Source organism: Phasianus colchicus, chromosome 31, assembly GCF_987193195.1.
Source record: "Phasianus colchicus chromosome 31, bPhaCol1.hap1.1, whole genome shotgun sequence".
NCBI lineage: Eukaryota > Metazoa > Chordata > Aves > Galliformes > Phasianidae > Phasianus > Phasianus colchicus.
Genome location: NC_143466.1, coordinates 2,084,148 through 2,101,537, shown reverse-complemented (window position 1 = coordinate 2,101,537; position 17,390 = coordinate 2,084,148). Strand labels below are relative to the sequence as shown.

The window sequence follows — 17,390 nt, the reverse complement described above, 5'->3', positions numbered from 1 at the left end:
GGCGTTGTGAGAAACATAACGAGCAGGGCTTCCGTCCGTCCCTGGTGGTCTAGTGGTTAGGATTCGGCGCTCTCACCGCCGCGGCCCGGGTTCGATTCCCGGTCAGGGAAGATTTGTTTTCTCGCTTTTCTCCCCATTTTGACCCATTTCTTCCTATTTTTTTTTATCCTTTGGGCCATTTTCTTCCTCCTTTTTACCCTTTCCTCCTCTTTTTCTCCCTCTTTTCTCCCCATTTTGACCCTTCCCCATTTCCCCCTTTGTTTCCTCCTTTTCAGTTTTCCTCCTCCTTTCCATTTCCCCCCCTTTTTCCTCCTCCTTTTGCATTTTTTCCTTTTTTTCTCCTATTTTTTTCAGTTTTCCTCCTATTTTTCCCCTTTTTCCCTCCTCATTTCGCTCTTTTCCTCCTTTTTCTGTATTCTTTTCCCCCTTTTCCTCCTATTTTGCCCCATTTCCCCCATTTTTTCCTCCCCCTTTTTCCTCCCTGCCCTTCCCCATTTTGCCCATTTCTCCATGTTTCCTCCTCGTTTTCACTTCATTTCTTCTCTCTTTGAAACTTTTTCCTCTCTTATCCCCCTTTTCACTCCTCCTCCCCCTCTTCCTCTTTTCCTTTTGACATTTCTCTCCCATTTCTCCCCTTCATTTTGATTTCCTCCCCCCTTTTTCCTCTCTCCTTTTTCCTCTCCTTTTTCCTCCCCCTTTTCCTTTTTATTTTTCCCTCTTTTTCCTCCTCCTTTTTCCTCTCCCCTTTTTCCTTTCGATTTCCTCCCCCCATTTCCCTTCCCCCCATTTCCTCCCCCCTTTTTGATTATTTCCCTTCTTTCTTCCTCTTTTCCTCCTCATTTTGACTTCATTTCTCCTCTTTTGACTTTTTCTCCTTCTTTCCTCCTCCTTTGGACTTTTTTACTTCCCCTTCCTCCCCCCATCCTCCTCCCCTCTTTTCCTTTTGATGTTTCTCTCCCATTTCTCCCCTTGATTTTGATTTCCCTCCCCCCATTTCCTCCCCCCTTTTTCCTCCCCCTCTTCCCCCCCATTTCCTCCCCCCTTTTCCTTTTTGACTTTCCTCCCCCCTTTTCCTCCCCCCTTTTCCCTCCCCCCTTTTCCTTTTGATTTCCTCCCCCCTTTTTCCTCTCTCCTTTTTCCTCTCCTTTTTCCTCCCCATTTTCCTTTTGATTTTTTCCCCCTTTTTCCTCTTCTTTTTTCCTCTCCCCTTTTTCCTTTGGATTTCCTCCCCCCATTTCCCTTTCCCCCCCTCTTCCTCTTTTCCTTTTGATGTTTCTCTCCCATTTCTCCCCTTCATTTTTACTTCCCTCCCCCCATTTCCTCCCCCCCCTTTTCCTCCCCCCATTTCCTCCCCCTTTTTCCTCCCCCCTTTTCCTTTTGACTTTCCTCCCCCCTTTTTCCTTCCCCCTTTTCCTCCCCCATTTTTCCCTCCCCCTTTTTCCTTCTGATTTCCTCCTCCCTTTTCCTCCCTCCTTTTCCTTTTGACTTTCCCCCCACTTTTTCCTCCCCCTTTCCCCCCCTCTTTTTCCTCTGCCTTTTTCCTCCCCCTTTTTCCTCCCCCCTTTTCCTTTTGATTTCCTCCCCCCTTTTTCCTCCCCCTTTTTCCTCCCCTCTTTTTCCTCCCTCTTTTTCCTCCTCCATTTTCCTTCCCCTTCCCCCCCCCCCTTTTTCCTCCCCCCTTTTCCTCCCCCCTTTTCCCTCCCCCCTTTTCCTTTTGATTTCCTCCTCCTTTTTCGTCCCCCCTTTTTCTTTTGACTTTCCTTCCCCTTTTTCCTTTCCCCATTTCCTCCTCCCTTTTCCTCCCTCCTTTTCCTTTTGACTTTCCTCCCCCTTTTTCCTCCCCCTTTTTCCTCCCCCCTTTTTCCTTTTGATTTCCTCCTCCTTTTTCCTCCCCCCTTTTTCCTCCCCCTTTTTCCTCCCCCTTTTTCCTCCCCCTTTTTCCTCCCCCTTTTTCCCCCCCTCTTTTTCCTCCCTCTTTTTCCTCCTCCATTTTCCTCCCCCTTCCCCCCCCCTCTTTTTCCTCCCCCCTTTTCCCTCCCCCCTTTTCCTTTTGACTTTCCTCCCCCCTTTTTCCTTCCCCTTTTTCCTCCCCCATTTTTCCTCCCCCCTTTTCCTTCTGATTTCCTCCTCCCTTTTCCTCCCCCCTTTTTCTTTTGACTTTCCTCCCCCTTTTCCCTCCCCCCTTCCCCCCCCTCTTTTTCCTCTGCCTTTTTCCTCCCCCTTTTTCCTCCCCCCTTTTCCTTTTGATTTCCTCCCCCCTTTTTCCTCCCCCTTTTTCCTCCCCCTTTTTCCTCCCCCTTTTTCCTCCCCCTTTTTCCTCCCCTCTTTCCCCCCCTCTTCTTCCTCCCTCTTCTTCCTCCCCCTTCCCCCCCCTTTTTCCTCCTCCCTTTTCCTCCCCCTTTTTCCTCCCCCATTTTCCCTCCCCCTTTTCCTTCTGATTTCCTCCTCCCTTTTCCTCCCCCCTTTTCCTTTTGACTTTCCTCCCACTTTTTCCTCCCCCTTTCCCCCCCCTCTTTTTCCTCTGCCTTTGTCCTCCCCCTTTTTCCTCCCCCCTTTTCCTTTTGATTTCCTCCCCCTTTTTCCTCCCCTCTTTCCCCCCCTCTTCTTCCTCCCTCTTCTTCCTCCCTCTTCTTCCTCCCTCTTCTTCCTCCCTCTTCTTCCTCCCCCTTTCCCCCCCCTTTTTCCTCCTCCCTTTTCCTCCCCCTTTTTCCTCCCCCTTTTTCCTTCTGATTTCCTCCTCCCTTTTCCTCCCCCCTTTTCCTTTTGACTTTCCTCCCACTTTTTCCTCCCCCTTTCCCCCCCTCTTTTTCCTCCCTCTTTTTCCTCCTCCATTTTCCTTCCCCTTCCCCCCCCTCTTTTTCCTCCCCCCTTTTCCTCCCCCCTTTTCCCTCCCCCCTTTTCCTTTTGATTTCCTCCTCCTTTTTCGTCCCCCCTTTTTCTTTTGACTTTCCTTCCCCTTTTTCCTTTCCCCATTTCCTCCTCCCTTTTCCTCCCCCCTTTTCCTCTTGTCTTTCTTTCTCCTTTTTCCTCCCCCCATTTCCTCCCCCTTTTCCCTCCCCCCTTTTCCTTTTGACTTTCCTCCCCCTTTTTTCCTTCCCATTTTTTCCTCCCCCATTTTCCCTCCCCCCTTTTCCTTCTGATTTCCTCCTCCCTTTTCCTCCCCCCTTTTCCTTTTGACTTTCCTCCCCCTTTTCCCTCCCCCCTTCCCCCCCCCTTTTTCCTCTGCCTTTTTCCTCCCCCTTTTTCCTCCCCCCTTTTCCTTTTGATTTCCTCCTCCCTTTTCCTCCCCCCTTTTTCCTCCCCTCTTTCCCCCCCTCTTCTTCCTCCCTCTTCTTCCTCCCCCTTTCCCCCCCCTTTTTCCTCCTCCCTTTTCCTCCCCCTTTTTCCTTTTGATTTCCTCCTTCCTTTTCCTCCCTCCTTTTTCTTTTGACTTTCCTCCCCCTTTTTCCTCCCCCCTTCCCCCCTCTCTTTTTCCTCCCCCATTTCCTCCTCCTTCCCCCCCCCCATTTCCTCCCCCTCCTTTTCATTTTTTCCCTCTTTTCTTCCTTTTTTCCCCTTCCTTTGGACTTTCTTCCCTCCCCCACCCTCCCACCCCATCTTTCCCCCCTCCCCCACTTCTTCCTTTCCCCCTTTTTCTTCTTCCCCCCCTCCCCTTTTCCTCCCCCTCCATTTCTCCTTCCTTCCCCCCTTCTCCCCCTCTTCCTCCTCATTAAAATACCTCAAAAAAACAAAAAAAAAAAATTAGAAATCGTTCAAAACAAAAACAAAACAAAAACCAGACGCGAAAGTCGACGTCAAAACACGCGGAACCCAAAAGCCACCGCCGCTCCGCGCTGAGGCACCGCTGGGATTCGAACCCAGGATCTCCTGTTTACTAGACAGGCGCTTTAACCAACTAAGCCACGGCGCCGCCCGCGCGGCCTTCCCGCCTCCGCCGCCATGTCCTGCATGGCCCGCATTGGGCAGCGGGAGACCCGGGTTCGAATCCCCGCCGGGGAGACTCGAGAATTCGCGTTCTGATCCTTCCTTCCTCTTTCCCCGTTTCCCCTCTGCCTTCCGCTTCCCCCCTTCCTCCTTCCTTCCCCTCCCCTTTTCCCTTATCCCTCCCCTTTCTTCTCTTCTCCTTTTCCCTTTCCCCCTCCCCTTTCCTTTTCCCCTCCCGTCCCTTTTCCCCTTTTCCCTTCCCCTTTCCACTTCTCTCTCCCTTCCCCTTCCCTTCCTCCTTCCCCCCTTCCCCTTCCTCCCTTATCCCTCCCCTTTCTTCTTTTCTCCTTTTCCCGTTCCCCTCCCCTTTCCTTTTCCCCTCCCCCTCCCCCTTTTCCCTTTCCCTTTCCACTTCTCTCTCCCTTCCCCTTCCCTTCCTCCTTCCCCTTCCCCCTCCCTCCCTCCTTCCCCTTCCTCCTTCCTTCCCCTCCCCTTTTTCCCATATCCCTCCCCTTTCTTCTTTTGCCCTTCCTCCTCCCGTTTCCTTTTCCCCTTCCCCTCACCCTTCCCCTCCCCTCCCTTTTCCCCTTTCCCCTTCCCTTCCCCTTTCCACTTCTCTCTCCCTTCCCCTTCCCTTCCTCCTTCCCCCTTCCCCCTTCCTCCCTCCTTTCCCCCTTCCCCTTCCTCCTTCCTTCCCCTCCCCTTTTCCCTTACCCCTCCCCTTTCTTCTTTTCTCCTTTTCCCGTTCCCCTCCCCTTTCCTTTTCCCCTCCCCCTCCCCCTTTTCCCTTTCCCTTTCCACTTCTCTCCCCCTTCCCCTTCCCTTCCTCCTTCCCCTTCCTCCTTCCTTCCCCTCCCCTTTTTCCCTTATCCCTCCCCTTTCTTCTTTTCTCCTTTTCCCGTTCCCCTCCCCTTTCCTTTTCCCCTCCCCCTCCCCCTTTTCCCTTTCCCTTTCCACTTCTCTCTCCCTTCCCCTTCCCTTCCTCCTTCCCCTTCCTCCTTCCTTCCCCTCCCCTTTTTCCCTTATCCCTCCCCTTTCTTCTTTTGCCCTTCCTCCCCCCGTTTCCTTTTCCCCTTCCCCTCCCCTCCCTTTTCCCCTTTCCCCTTCCCCTTCCCTTCCCCTTTCCACTTCTCTCTCCCTTCCCCTTCCCTTCCTCCTTCGCCCTTCCCCCCTCCTTCCCCCCTTCCCCTTCCTTCTTCCTTCCCCTCCCCTTTTCCCTTATCCCTCCCCTTTCTTCTCTTCTCCTTTTCCCTTTCCCCTCCCGTCCCTTTTCCCCTTTTCCCTTCCCCTTTCCACTTCTCTCCCCCTTCCCCTTCCCTTCCTCCTTCCCCCTTCCTCCCTCCTTCCCCCCTTCCCCTTCCTCCCTTATCCCTCCCCTTTCTTCTTTTCTCCTTTTCCCGTTCCCCTCCCCTTTCCTTTTCCCCTCCCCCTCCCCCTTTTCCCTTTCCCTTTCCACTTCTCTCTCCCTTCCCCTTCCCTTCCTCCTTCCCCTTCCCCCTCCCTCCCTCCTTCCCCTTCCTCCTTCCTTCCCCTCCCCTTTTTCCCTTATCCCTCCCCTTTCTTCTTTTGCCCTTCCTCCTCCCGTTTCCTTTTCCCCTTCCCCTCACCCTTCCCCTCCCCTCCCTTTTCCCCTTTCCCCTTCCCTTCCCCTTTCCACTTCTCTCTCCCTTCCCCTTCCCTTCCTCCTTCCCCCTTCCCCCTTCCTCCCTCCTTCCCCCCTTCCCCTTCCTCCTTCCTTCCCCTCCCCTTTTCCCTTATCCCTCCCCTTTCTTCTCTTCTCCTTTTCCCTTTCCCCCTCCCCTTTCCTTTTCCCCTCCCGTCCCTTTTCCCCTTTTCCCTTCCCCTTTCCACTTCTCTCTCCCTTCCCCTTCCCTTCCTCCTTCCCCCCTTCCCCTTCCTCCCTTATCCCTCCCCTTTCTTCTTTTCTCCTTTTCCCGTTCCCCTCCCCTTTCCTTTTCCCCTCCCCCTCCCCCTTTTCCCTTTCCCTTTCCACTTCTCTCCCCCTTCCCCTTCCCCTTCCCTTCCTCCTTCCCCCTTCCTCCCTCCTTCCCCCCTTCCCCTTCCTCCCTTATCCCTCCCCTTTCTTCTTTTCTCCTTTTCCCGTTCCCCTCCCCTTTCCTCTTCCCCTCCCCCTCCCCCTTTTCCCTTTCCCTTTCCACTTCTCTCTCCCTTCCCCTTCCCTTCCTCCTTCCTCCTTCCTTCCCCTCCCCTTTCCTCTTCCCTTTTCCCCTTCTGCCTCCCTTTTCCTTTTCCCCTCCCCCTCACCCTTCCCCCTTCCTTTCCCCTTCCCTTCCCCATCCCCTTCTTTTTCCCTTTGCCCTTTCCCCTTCCTCCTCTCTTCCCCTTCCTCCTTCCTCCCCCTCCCCCTCCTCTTTCCCCCTTCCACTTCCTCCTCTCCCTTCCCCTTCTCTTTTCCCTTCTCCTCCCCTTCCCCTTCTCTTTTCCCTTCATCTCCCTCTCCCCCCTCCCCCCTTCCCTTTCCCCACCCCATTTCCCCTTCCCTTCCCCCCTCCCCTTCCCCTTCCCCTCCCCCTCCCCTTCTCTTTCCCTTCCCTTTCCCCTTCCCCCCTCCTCTTCCCCTCCCCCTTTCCTCTTCCCCTCCCCCTTTCCTCTTCCCCTCCCCCTTTCCTCTTCCCCTTTCCCCCTTTCCTCTTCCCCTTCCCTTTTTCCTCTTCCCCTCCCCCTTTCCTCTTCCCCTCCCCCCTCCTCTTCCCCTCCCCCCTCCTCTTCCCCTTCCCCCCTCCTCTTCCCCTCCCCTTTTCCCTCCCCCTTCCCCTCCCCTTTTCCCTTCTCATTCCCCTCCCCTTTTCCCTTCCCCTCCCCCTTCCTCCTCTCTTCTCCTTCTCTTCTTTTTCCCTTTCCCCTTCCCCTCCCCCTTCCCCTCCTTTTTCCCCTCCTCCTTCCCCCAATATTCACCTTTCTTTCCCCCATCCTCGTATTTATTTCCCCATTTCTCTTCTTCCTTCCCTAAAATTCTTCATTCTATCCCAATTCTTCTCTTTCTTTCCCCAATTCTCAGCTTTCTATCCCCAATTCCCACCATTCTTTCCCCAATTCTTGTCTTCTTTTCCCCAATTCCCATCTTTCTTTCCCCAACTCTTCTTCCCTTCCCATCTCCTCTTTCATTTCCCCAAATTTCTGCCTCTTTCCCCATTTTTTCCTCTTCTTTCCCCAATTCTTCTTCCCTCAATTCTTTCTTTCCCCAATTCTCATCTTCCTTTCCCCAAATTCTTCTTTCCTTCCCCAATATTCACCTTTCTTTCCCCATTCTCCTCGTCTTTCCCTAAAATTCTTCATTCTATCCCAATTCTTCTCTTTCTTTCCCCAATTCTTGTCTTCTTTTCCCCAATTCCCACTTTTCTTTCCCCAATTCTTCTTCCCTTCCCATCTCCTCTTTCATTTCCCCAAATTTCTGCCTCTTTCCCCATTTTTTCCTCTTCTTTCCCCAATTCTTCTTCCCTCAATTCTTTCTTTCCCCAATTCTCATCTTCCTTTCCCCAAATTCTTCTTTCCTTCCCCAATATTCACCTTTCTTTCCCCATTCTCTTCGTCCTTCCCTAAAATTCTTCATTCTATCCCAATTCTTCTCTTTCTTTCCCCAATTCTTGTCTTCTTTTCCCCAATTCCCACCTTTCTTTCCCCAATTCTTCTTCCCTTCCCATCTCCTCTTTCATTTCCCCAAATTTCTGCTTCTTTCCCCATTTTTTCCCCTTCTTTCCCCAATTCTCCATTCCCCAATTCTTTCTTTTCCCAATTCTCATCTTCCTTTCCCCAAATTCTTCTTTCTTTCCCCAATCCCCACCATTTTCCCCCAATTCCTGCCCTATTTTGGGGACAAACTCGGGAAAACGAAGATCCGGGCGGAGGGAAAACAAAAAAACCGAAGAGAACGAGAGAAACAATTAACATTAATTACTGAGATAATTAAAAAAATGGTGAATAATGGCCCAAAAAAAACCCGAAAAACCAATTAGCAGAGGATGGTTTCGATCCATCGACCTCTGGGTTATGGGCCCAGCACGCTTCCGCTGCGCCACTCTGCTGCTGCGTGTTAATTAATTACCTTCTCTAATTAATCACACGTTGAATGTTTGCTATGGGAACAGCGGGAGACAAAAAAAAAATCAAGGGAAAAAAACAAAAAAAAGCCGGAAAGCTGAAGCGCGCTGGTAAAAACCTTCGCCTTACGAGGTCATTAAGATGAATGAGGGCAAATTAATGACGGGATTAATTAACGCAAAACAGAGGCACCACCTGGAGATGCCGGGGATTGAACCCGGGACCTCATACATGCGAAGCATGCGCTCTACCACTGAGCTACATCCCCTGCGCCCACCCCCCGCCTTCCGCCGCCGCTCATTGGCTGCACGCTCCGCCTTCGCCCCGCCCCTTCCGCCCGCCCCTTTCCCTCCCCCCGCCGCTCATTGGTTGATTCCACCGCATCGCCCCGCCCCTTCCGCACGCCCCTTTCCCTCCCTCCGCCGCTCATTGGTTCATCCCACCGCTTCGCCCCGCCCCTTCTCCTCCGCCCCCGCTCATTGGTTTATCCCTTCCCATTAACCCCGCCTCCTCCGCTCACCCCTTCCCTTCCCCGCTCGCTCATTGGTTCAGCCCAGCACTTCTCCCCTCCCCTTCCGCCCTCCCCTTCTCATCCCCCGCTGCTCATTGGTTCACCCCACCACTCCTCCCCGCCCCTTCCGCCCTCCCCTTCTCATCCCCCGCCGCTCATTGGTTCACCCCGATCCTTCGCCCCGCCCCCTGAGGCGGCACAGCCTATGGCGTGACGCAGCGCGGGGCGAGCACAGCGGACGAGGTGGCCGAGTGGTTAAGGCGATGGACTGCTAATCCATTGTGCTCTGCACGCGTGGGTTCGAATCCCATCCTCGTCGGGTGCGAACCTTTTGCTTTCCGCTTCCTTTTTTCCCCCTTTTTCCTCGTTTTTTCCCCTCATTTCCCTCCCCCTTTTTCCATTTCCATTCCCGCGCTGCTCCTCCCGTTCATTTCACACCTTTTCCAACCCTCACTTTCTATCCGGGACCCCATTGCCCTCTGCGACCGCAGGACTCCCTCCTTCAGCGTGACGTCACTCCTCGCTCTTATGACGTCATTTTCGTTCTTATTTTGGGGTATTTTACCCCATTTTAGCGCTGCGGCAACGCTTCACTCTGCGGAGCGGCCGCGCTGCATTGGGGCCAACGCGCGTCTCTGTGGCGCAATCGGTTAGCGCGTTCGGCTGTTAACCGAAAGGTTGGTGGTTCGAGCCCACCCAGGGACGCCGCAGCCCTTTCTTTCTTTTATCTTTACTCTTTTTCTCCTGAAATCCGTCCTTTTTTTTTATTATTATTTAAAAACTCTCTCGATTGCGATAATTAATTAAAAAAAATATCAATTAATATTAACGCTGCCGGCGGGGGGCGCAATGCTGATAAAAAAAATGGGTAAAAAACGAAAAGGGCGATGCGCGCTCTGCATTGGCCGGGAATCGAACCCGGGCCTCCCGCGTGGCAGGCGAGAATTCTACCACTGAACCACCAATGCTGCACATAGGCGCCCCTTCTTCCGCAGTTGATGCCTTCCCAATTTTGATTGGCTGCGGTCACGGCGGTGGGCGGGGCGGACGGCTGTGCGCGATTTCCATTGGCTCGGCTGGCACGAGGGGGGCGGGACGCCGCCTTGATTGCGCTGCTCTGATTGCTTGCGGCTCGTGGGCGGGGCTAAGCGCAAGCGGCGCTCTTTGATTGGTTGAGCTTAAAAGGCGAATTATCCAATCAGCGCTGGGAGTTGCAGAAAGCCCCGCCTTCACGGCTGAACCGACCAATAGGAGTGCGCTGTGTTGGATATCGACCCTTCTGGGTCCATATGGGGTCCCTATGGGTTTCTATGGGTCCCTATGGGTCTTCGTGGGTCCCTATGCGTTTCTATGGGTCTCTATGGGTTTCTATGGGTCCCTATGGCTCTCCATGGGTCTCTGTGGGATTCTATGGATCTCTATGGGGTCCCTATGTGTCCCTTTTTGGACTCTATGGGTCTCTGTGGGTCCCTACGGGTCTCTATGGGGTCCCTATGTGCCCCTTTTTGGTCGCTATGGGGTCCCTATGGAGTTCCTGTGGGTCCCTATGGGGTCTCTATGGGTCGCTATGGGTCTCTATGGGGACACTGTGTGTCCCTTTTCGGGCTCTATGGGGTCTTTGTGGGTCTCCATGGGTCCCTATGGGTTCTTATGGGTTTCTATGGGTCTCTATGGGTTTCTATGGGTCCCTGTGGGTCCCTATGGGGTCTCTGTGGGGTCCCTATGTGTCCCTTTTTGGTCTCTATGGGTCCCTATGGGGTCTCTGTGGGGTCCCTATGTGTCCCTTTTTGGGCTCTATGGGGTCTCTATGGGGTCCCTTATGGGTCCCTATAGGTCCCTATAGGTCCCTATGGGTCTCTATGGGTCTCTGTGGGTCTCTGTGGGTCTCCATGGGTTCCTATGTGTCTCTGTGGGTCCCTACGGGTCTCTATGGGGTCTCTATGGGCCCCTTTCCGGTCCCTATGGGTCGCTATGTGTCTCTATGGGTCCCTATGGGTCTCTATGGGTCGCTATGGGCCTCTATGGGGACACTGTGTGTCCCTTTTCGGGCTCTATGGGGTCTCTATGGGGTCTTTGTGGGTCTCTATGGGTCCCTATGGGTCCCTGTGGGTCCCTATGGGTTCTTGTGGGTTTCTATGGGTTTCTATGGGTCCCTATGGGTCCCTATGGGGTACCTATGGGTCTCCATGGGTCTCTATGGGTCCCTTTTTGGTCTCTGTGGGTCCCTACGGGTCTCTATGGGGTCCCTATGTGTCCCTTTTTGGGCTCTATGGGGTCTCTATGGGGTCCCCATGGGTCCCTATAGGTCCCTATAGGTCCCTCTGGGTCTCTATGGGTCTCTGTGGGTCTCCATGGGTCCCTATGTGTCTCTGTGGGTCCCTACGGGTCCCTATGGGGTCCCTATGGGTCGCTATGTGTCTCTATGGGGACACTGTGTGTCTCTTTTCGGGCTCTATGGGGTCTTTGTGGGTCTCCATGGGTCCCTATGGGTCTCTATGGGTCGCTATGGGTCTCTATGGGGACACTGTGTGTCCCTTTTCGGGCTCTATGGGGTCTCTATGGGGTCTCCATGGGTCCCTATGGGTCTCTATGGATCTCCATGGGTCCCTATGGGCTTCTTTTCGGTCCCTAAAGGTCCCTATGGGTCACTATGGGTCTCTATGTGTTCCTATGGGTCCCTATGGGTCCCTATGGATTTCTATGCGTCCCTATGGGTCCCTATGGGGTCCCTGTGGGTCCCTATGCCTCTCTGTGGGTCCCTAAGGATCTCTATGGGTCCCTGTGGGTCCCTATGGGCCTCTATGGGTCTCTATGCGTTCCTATGGATTTCTATGGGGTCTCTATGGGGTCTCTATGGGGTCTCTATGGGGTCTCTTTGGGGTCTCTGTGTCCCTATGCGTCTCTATGGGTCCCCATGGGTCCCTATAGGTCCCTATGGGTCTCTATGGGACCCTTTTCGGTCTCTGGGTCCCCATGGGTCTCTGTGGATCCCTATGCATCCCCACGCGCCCCTATTGGTCCCTATGGGTCCCTATGAATTTCTATGGGTCTCTGTGGGTCCTTTTGGCTCCCTCGGCCCTATAGGAACTCACACAGGTAACCCTCGCCCTATAGGAACTCACACAGGGAACCTTGGCCCTATAGGAACTCACACAGGAAACCCTGGCCCTATAGAACTCACACAGGGAACCTTGGCCCTATAGGAACTCACACAGGTAACCCTGGCCCTATAGCAACTCACACAGGAAACCCTGGCCCTATAGGAACTCAGACAGGAAATCCTGGCCCTATAGGAACTCACACGGGTAACCCTGGCCCTATAGGAACTCACACAGGAAACCCTGGCCCTATAGAACTCACAGAGGTAATCCTGGCCCTATAGAACTCACACAGTTAGCCCTGGCCCTATAGAACTCACACAGGAAATCCTGGCCCTATAGGAACTCACACAGGGAACCCTGGCCCTATAGAACTCATACAGGGAACCCTGGCCCTATAGGAACCCACACAAGAAATCCTGGCCCTATAGGAACTCACACAGGTAACCCTGGCCCTATAGAACTCACACAGATAACCCTGGTCCTATAGAACTCACACAGGTAACCCTGGCCCTATAGAACTCACACAGATAACCCTGGCCCTATAGGAACTCACACAGGTAACCCTGGCCCTATAGGAACTCACACAGGTAACCTTGGCCCTATAGAACTCACACAGTTAGCCCTGGCCCTATAGAACTCACACAGGAAATCCTGGCCCTATAGGAACTCACACAGGTAACCCTGGCCCTATAGGAACCCACACAGGTAACCCAGGCCCTATAGAACTCACACAGGAAATCCTGGCCCTATAGGAACTCACACAGGAAATCCTGGCCCTATAGGAACTCACACAGGGAACCTTGGCCCTATAGGAACTCACACAGGGAACCTTGGCCCTATAGGAACTCACACAGGTAACCCAGGCCCTATAGGAACTCAGACAGGAAATCCTGGCCCTATAGGAACTCACACGGGTAACCCTGGCCCTATAGGAACTCACACAGGAAACCTTGGCCCTATAGGAACTCACACAGGAAACCCTGGCCCTATAGAACTCACAGAGGTAATCCTGGCCCTATAGAACTCACACAGTTAGCCCTGGCCCTATAGAACTCACACAGGTAACCCTGGCCCTATAGGAACTCACAGATGGTAACCTTGGCCCTATAGAACTCACACAGGGAACCTTGGCCCTATTAAATCATACAGGTAACCCTGGCCCTATAGGAACTCACACAGGTAACCTTGGCCCTATAGGAACTCACACAGGTAACCTTGGCCCTATAGGAACTCACACAGGAAATCCTGGCCCTATAGAACTCACACAGGGAACCCTGGCCCTATAGAACTCACACAGGTAACCCTGGCCCTATAGGAACTCACACAGGGAACCCTGGCCCTATAGAACTCACACAGGTAACCCTGGCCCTATAGGAACTCACACAGGAAATCCTGGCCCTATAGAACTCACACAGGAAACCCTGGCCCTATAGAACTCACACAGGTAACCCTGGCCCTATAGGAACTCACACAGGAAACCCTGGCCCTATAGAACTCACACAGGTAACCCTGACCCTATAGGAACTCACACGGGTAACCCTGGCCCTATAGAACTCACACAGGAAACCCTGACCCTATAGAACTCACACAGGAAACCCTGGCCCTATAGGAACTCACACAGGAAACCCTGGCCCTATAGGAACTCACACAGGAAACCCTGGCCCTATAGAACTCACACAGGTAACCCTGGCCCTATAGCAACTCACACAGGTAACCCTGACCCTATAGAACTCACACAGGAAACCCTGACCCTATAGGAACTCACACAGGTAACCTTGGCCCTATAGGAACTCACACAGGGAACCTTGGCCCTATAGAACTCACACGGGTAACCCTGGCCCTATAGAACTCACACAGGAAATCCTGGCCCTATAGAACTCACACAGGGAACCCGGGCCCTATAGGAACTCACACAGGGAACCCTGGCCCTATAGGAACTCACACAGGAAATCCTGGCCCTATAGAACTCACACAGGGAACCTTGGCCCTATAGAACTCACACAGGAAACCCTGGCCCTATAGGAACTCACACAGGAAACCCTGGCCCTATAGGAACTCACACAGGGAACCTTGGCCCTATAGGAACTCACACAGGAAACCCTGGCCCTATAGAACTCACACAGGAAATCCTGGCCCTATAGAACTCACACAGGTAACCCTGGCCCTATAGGAACTCACATGGGTAACCCTGGCCCTATAGGAACCCACACAGGTAACCCTGGCCCTATAGGAACCCACACAGGTAACCCTGGCCCTATAGAACTCACACAGGGAACCCTGGCCCTATAGGAACTCACACGGGTAACCCTGGCCCTATAGGAACTCACACAGGTAACCCTGACCCTATAGGAACTCACACGGGTAACCCTGGCCCTATAGAACTCACACAGGTAACCCTGGCCCTATAGGAACTCACACGGGTAACCCTGGCCCTATAGGAACTCACACAGGTAACCCTGACCCTATAGGAACTCACACGGGTAACCCTGGCCCTATAGAACTCACACAGGTAACCCTGACCCTATAGGAACTCACACGGGTAACCCTGGCCCTATAGGAACTCACACAGGGAACCTTGGCCCTATAGGAACTCACACAGGTAACCTTGGCCCTATTAACTCACACAGGTAACCCTGACCCTATAGAACTCACACAGGAAATCCTGGCCCTATAGAACTCACACAGGTAACCCTGGCCCTATAGGAACTCACACGGGTAACCCTGGCCCTATAGGAACCCACACAGGTAACCCTGGCCCTATAGGAACCCACACAGGTAACCCTGGCCCTATAGAACTCACACAGGAAACCCTGGCCCTATAGGAACTCACACAGGGAACCCTGGCCCTATAGAACTCACACAGGTAACCCTGACCCTATAGGAACTCACACGGGTAACCCTGGCCCTATAGGAACTCACACAGGAAATCCTGGCCCTATAGGAACTCACACAGGGAACCTTGGCCCTATAGGAACTCACACAGGTAACCCTGGCCCTATAGGAACTCACACAGGAAATCCTGGCCCTATAGAAATCACACGAGTAACCCTGGCCCTATAGAACTCACACAGGTAACCCTGGCCCTATAGAACCCACACAGGAAATCCTGGCCCTATAGGAACTCACACAGGGAACCCTGGCCCTATAGGAAGTCACACAGGTAACCCTGGCCCTATAGAACTCACACGGGTAACCCTGGCCCTATAGGAACTCACACGGGTAACCCTGGCCCTATAGGAACTCACACAGGTAACCCAGGCCCTATAGAACTCACACAAGAAATCCTGGCCCTATAGAACTCACACAGGTAACCCTGGCCCTATAGGAACTCACACAGGTAACCCTGGCCCTATAGGAACTCACACAGGAAATCCTGGCCCTATAGAACTCACACAGGTAACCCTGGCCCTATAGGAACTCACACAGGTAACCCTGACCCTATAGAACTCACACAGGTAACCCTGGCCCTATAGAACTCACACAGGAAACCCTGGTCCTATAGAACTCACACGGGTAACCCTGACCCTATAGAACTCATACAGGTAACCCTGGACCTATAGGAACTCACACAGGAAACCCTGGCCCTATAGGAACTCACACAGGAAACCCTGGCCCTATAGAACTCACACAAGAAATCCTGGCCCTATAGAACTCATACAGGTAACCCTGGCCCTATAGGAACTCACACAGGAAATCCTGGCCCTATAGGAACTCACACAGGTAACCCTGGCCCTATAGGAACCCACACAGGTAACCCTGGCCCTATTAAATCACACAGGTAACCCTGACCCTATAGAACTCACACAGGTAACCCTGGCCCTATAGAACTCAGACAGGAAATCCTGGCCCTATAGAACTCACACAGGTAACCCTGGCCCTATAGGAACTCACACGGGTAACCCTGGCCCTATAGAACTCACACAGGTAACCTTGGCCCTATAGGAACCCACACAGGAAACCCTGGCCCTATAGGAACTCACACGGGTAACCCTGACCCTATAGAACTCACACAGGTAACCCTGGCCCTATAGCAACTCACACAGGTAACCCTGACCCTATAGAACTCACACAGGAAACCCTGACCCTATAGGAACTCACACAGGTAACCTTGGCCCTATAGGAACTCACACAGGAAACCCTGGCCCTATAGAACTCACAGAGGTAATCCTGGCCCTATAGAACTCACACAGTTAGCCCTGGCCCTATAGAACTCACACAGGTAACCCTGGCCCTATAGGAACTCACACAGGTAACCTTGGCCCTATAGAACTCACACAGGGAACCTTGGCCCTATTAAATCATACAGGTAACCCTGGCCCTATAGGAACTCACACAGGTAACCTTGGCCCTATAGGAACTCACACAGGTAACCTTGGCCCTATAGGAACTCACACAGGAAATCCTGGCCCTATAGAACTCACACAGGGAACCCTGGCCCTATAGAACTCACACAGGTAACCCTGGCCCTATAGGAACTCACACAGGGAACCCTGGCCCTATAGAACTCACACAGGTAACCCTGGCCCTATAGGAACTCACACAGGAAATCCTGGCCCTATAGAACTCACACAGGAAACCCTGGCCCTATAGAACTCACACAGGTAACCCTGGCCCTATAGGAACTCACACAGGAAACCCTGGCCCTATAGAACTCACACAGGTAACCCTGACCCTATAGGAACTCACACGGGTAACCCTGGCCCTATAGAACTCACACAGGAAACCCTGACCCTATAGAACTCACACAGGAAACCCTGGCCCTATAGGAACTCACACAGGAAACCCTGGCCCTATAGGAACTCACACAGGAAACCCTGGCCCTATAGAACTCACACAGGTAACCCTGGCCCTATAGCAACTCACACAGGTAACCCTGACCCTATAGAACTCACACAGGAAACCCTGACCCTATAGGAACTCACACAGGTAACCTTGGCCCTATAGGAACTCACACAGGGAACCTTGGCCCTATAGAACTCACACGGGTAACCCTGGCCCTATAGAACTCACACAGGAAATCCTGGCCCTATAGAACTCACACAGGGAACCCGGGCCCTATAGGAACTCACACAGGGAACCCTGGCCCTATAGGAACTCACACAGGAAATCCTGGCCCTATAGAACTCACACAGGGAACCTTGGCCCTATAGAACTCACACAGGAAACCCTGGCCCTATAGGAACTCACACAGGAAACCCTGGCCCTATAGGAACTCACACAGGGAACCTTGGCCCTATAGGAACTCACACAGGAAACCCTGGCCCTATAGAACTCACACAGGAAATCCTGGCCCTATAGAACTCACACAGGTAACCCTGGCCCTATAGGAACTCACATGGGTAACCCTGGCCCTATAGGAACCCACACAGGTAACCCTGGCCCTATAGGAACCCACACAGGTAACCCTGGCCCTATAGAACTCACACAGGGAACCCTGGCCCTATAGAACTCACACAGGTAACCCTGACCCTATAGGAACTCACACGGGTAACCCTGGCCCTATAGAACTCACACAGGTAACCCTGACCCTATAGGAACTCACACGGGTAACCCTGGCCCTATAGGAACTCACACAGGTAACCCTGACCCTATAGGAACTCACACGGGTAACCCTGGCCCTATAGAACTCACACAGGTAACCCTGACCCTATAGGAACTCACACGGGTAACCCTGGCCCTATAGGAACTCACACAGGGAACCTTGGCCCTATAGGAACTCACACAGGTAACCTTGGCCCTATTAACTCACACAGGTAACCCTGACCCTATAGAACTCACACAGGAAATCCTGGCCC

At 53.0% G+C, this 17,390-nt stretch overlaps 7 non-coding genes across 7 annotated transcripts; 3 read left to right on the top strand and 4 right to left on the bottom strand.

The window, feature by feature from the left end:
* The first annotated feature begins 38 nt into the window (after positions 1-38).
* TRNAE-CUC (transfer RNA glutamic acid (anticodon CUC)) lies at positions 39-110 on the top strand. The gene has a single exon. It is a non-coding gene; the product is annotated as a tRNA-Glu (tRNA).
* Positions 111-3,836: 3,726 nt separating this feature from the next.
* TRNAT-AGU (transfer RNA threonine (anticodon AGU)) lies at positions 3,837-3,910 on the bottom strand. Its single transcript has one exon. It is a non-coding gene; the product is annotated as a tRNA-Thr (tRNA).
* A 3,985-nt stretch (positions 3,911-7,895) lies between these two features.
* On the bottom strand, positions 7,896-7,967 carry TRNAM-CAU (transfer RNA methionine (anticodon CAU)). Its single transcript has one exon. It is a non-coding gene; the product is annotated as a tRNA-Met (tRNA).
* A 212-nt stretch (positions 7,968-8,179) lies between these two features.
* Positions 8,180-8,251, bottom strand: TRNAA-CGC (transfer RNA alanine (anticodon CGC)). Its single transcript has one exon. It is a non-coding gene; the product is annotated as a tRNA-Ala (tRNA).
* A 480-nt stretch (positions 8,252-8,731) lies between these two features.
* Positions 8,732-8,813, top strand: TRNAS-GCU (transfer RNA serine (anticodon GCU)). The gene has a single exon. It is a non-coding gene; the product is annotated as a tRNA-Ser (tRNA).
* A 312-nt stretch (positions 8,814-9,125) lies between these two features.
* TRNAN-GUU (transfer RNA asparagine (anticodon GUU)) lies at positions 9,126-9,199 on the top strand. The gene has a single exon. It is a non-coding gene; the product is annotated as a tRNA-Asn (tRNA).
* A 192-nt stretch (positions 9,200-9,391) lies between these two features.
* Positions 9,392-9,462, bottom strand: TRNAG-GCC (transfer RNA glycine (anticodon GCC)). Its single transcript has one exon. It is a non-coding gene; the product is annotated as a tRNA-Gly (tRNA).
* Positions 9,463-17,390: the final 7,928 nt, after the last annotated feature.